Source organism: Sorex araneus, chromosome 4, assembly GCF_027595985.1.
Source record: "Sorex araneus isolate mSorAra2 chromosome 4, mSorAra2.pri, whole genome shotgun sequence".
NCBI lineage: Eukaryota > Metazoa > Chordata > Mammalia > Eulipotyphla > Soricidae > Sorex > Sorex araneus.
In genome coordinates this window covers 70,828,503-70,831,692 of record NC_073305.1, presented here as the reverse complement: position 1 = coordinate 70,831,692, position 3,190 = coordinate 70,828,503, and positions in this window count along the sequence as shown.

Here is a 3,190-nt window from a genome sequence, read left to right as displayed (position 1 = left end):
GGTCTTCTCTAGGCTGCTTGGATGACCATTTCCTCTATTTTTATTGAATTGCCCTGAGATACAATTGCAACATTATTTATGATTGAGTTTCAGTCAAACAATGTTCCAACACCCTTCCCTTCACCAGTGTACAATATCATCAATATTCCCAGTTTCCTTTCTGCCACTCCCGCCACCCCCCCCCCCCCGCCTGGTTCTATAACAAACAACTCCTCCTCTTCCTCCTCCTCTTCCTCCTCCTGCTCCTCCTCCTCCTCCTCCATCTCTTTCTCCTCCTCCTCGTCCTCCTCCTCTTTCTTCCCCTGTTCCTTCCCCTGCCCCTTCCCCCTCCTCCTCCTTCCCCTTCTCTTTTCTTCTTCTTCCTCTTCTTCCTCCTCCTCCTTCTCCTCCCCACTCCTCCTCCTTCTCACCTTCCCTTTCCTTTTAGGCATCGTGGTTTGCAATACAGGTACTGAAAAGTTATCATGTATATCACTCTACCTCCTTTCAGCATTCAGCTCTTGTCCTGGGTGATAGTTTCCAACTTCATTGTCGTAGTGGTCCCTTCTCTGTCCTAATTGCCCTCCCCTCCACCCCCATGCCCCTGCCACAATCCCCATTTATAGTAAACTTCCAAACATGGACCAATTCTCCTGGCCCTCATTTCTACTGTCTTTGGGTTTTCTGAGCATTTTAAATGGCTCATGATCCCCAGAATCTTCTCATAATTGCATAAGCACCTTGACAAGAATGGAAATACCTTCTTGTCTGGAATGGCTTCATTCCTGCCCCTCTCTACTGACCTGTCTGTATGGAGGTGCTCGACCTGCAACCAGGGGTGAGGCCTAGCCTGACAGATTGGAGCATCCAGGAGGAGCCAAGGATAAAATTTCTTCTAATGATTTGGACCAGAGCCTGTGAAATGAGGCTTTTTCTTCTGAGTTTGCCAACAAGTAAGAAGCTATATTTGAGCTGCTGTTGTTAGTTTTCTTTATAATCATGGTGGAGGGGGGAAGTCTTTCTCAAAAAGGAAGCTCACATACAAAATCCAGAGATGAAGGGAAGGAAGAAGGATGGGGAAAGGGAGGTGGGAGAGGCAGAGCTGACAGGGGTGAGTCACTTGAGACTCAGTGGCTCACCAGCCCTGTAGCCCCACCCAGCCTGTCTTTTGGCAGGGGGTGGGGGAGGGGTGTTTTTCCTTCAGCATTTATAGGTTGGATTTTATTCAAATCCAACTATATCCTGAGCAATAGGATAGGGGATGTTGGGTTTCTCTCCCTTGGCACCTTCTACCCCAGCCATGTAAACGTCAGCACGCTGCCCGCTCTGTCTCCAGCTGGGCTTGTTTTGGTGGACAGTACACTTCTAAGTTTGTAGGTGGCACAGTGGCCCTTGGCCTCTCTCTTGGAGCAATTCTGCCACCATACAAACAAGGCTGGTCTCGACTGTGGATTGAAGATGTGCTCTGAGCCCAGAGACGCTGTCCAATGAGATCCCAAGACCAGCATTTCTCAGCTGGGGGTCATATGGTGCTCCCCTGTGGGACCCCAGGATATTTCAAGGAGAGCTAAGGTGAAAACTGCACAAATGGAGTTGGGCACAGCAAGAGACTAGGTGACCAACTGGTAGGACAAGGTGGGTAGGAGACAGGAAGGAAACCTGGTCGGAGGGGGCCTTGGCTGGAAAAGGTTGAGAAACATCACTTGGGCACGATCCTCTGAGCTGCTCTGGAGTGCCCTCAGTCCCCAGAAGCAATAGCACATAGTAAACTACATAATAATGACACATATTTTGGAATTGTTTGTTCGGTAGCAAAAGCCAACACTGAGGCAAAGGTGTAATGAGAGATACTGACGGAGGCAGCTTCTCTTGACACAGAGGGCCGTGATCCTGAGCTAGTGGCTGAGTCTAAACCAGTCCCACTCCAGACTACCTGTCCCACAGCAAGGAGCCCGGGGCACATACTGGCTTCTGACCACAGACCCAGGAGTCCATGCCCGGCTTTGGTGGTGCCATTATGCCAACACAGACTTTGCCTCAAAATGAGGGAACCAGGCATCTCAAATTTCTCTTGAGCATGTGGGAAAGCTGTGAAGCTAACAGGTGGTGGGTGCCGTGACCCTTTGTATTCACAATGCTCAGAGCCAGGCACTCTTTCTTCTACAGGTCTGCTTTGTACAGTTATTCTTCTGCTGGGAGCAATTTTACTAGATGTTCAGTTGCCATTTCCCCTGATATGAGGTCATTCCTATCAAATATTGTACATCGAATCGTAGCAGACATCACTTAGTGAACCCTTACCTCACACCAGGCTCTAGAAAAAAGACTTTATGTGCCTGATCACCTGTAATCTCAAAACAACTTTTGGAGACGAATGTTGTCAATACCACTAAACAAAGAGAAAACCAAGCACATGTTTATTAAATGTTGGTGTCAATAGCTAACCTTATTTTCATTTCAGAGGGAGATAATACCATGGCTCTCCAAGACAAGCTGGGCTTTTCCCATACTATCTCTGGCCCCTTCGGCATCTTAGACCCTTGTCTTCAGTTCCTTCACTCCAGAATGGGGCCAATATGTTCATCTTCTTTTTTTCTTTTTTCACTTTTGGGTCACACCTAGTGATGCACAGGGGTTACTCCTGGCTCTGCACTCAAAAATTACTCTTGGCAGTGCTCAGAGTACTATATAGGATGCTAGGAATTGAATCTGGGTTGGCTGCGTGGAAGGCAAACACCCTACCCACTGTGCTATCGCTCCAACCCTATGTTCATCTTTTTCTTTTCTTTTTGGGTCACACCCAGAGATGTACAGGGGTTACTCCTGACTCTGCACTCAGGAATTAGCCTTGGTGGTGCTCAGGGGGCCATATGGGATGCTGGGAATTGAACCCGGGTCGTCCGCGTGCAAGGCAAGTGCCCTACCCGCTATGCTATTGCTCCAGGCCTGCTATGTTCATCTTTAAGAGTGCTTGTGGAAAAGAATTAAATGAAAGACACATGTATCACTTGTATCACTTGTCATCCTGTTGTTCTTCGATTTGCTCGAGCGGGCACCAGTAACATCTCCATTTGTCCCTGTCGCGTGCTAGTGTAGCCCAGTGGTATCTGCTCGATCCAGGAACAAGAAGAGCCTCAAACCGTTCATTCAGAATTTTGATGAAGAAGTCTGACCATCTCGTAGGTGGGCTTTTGATGTCCCTTGGGATCCA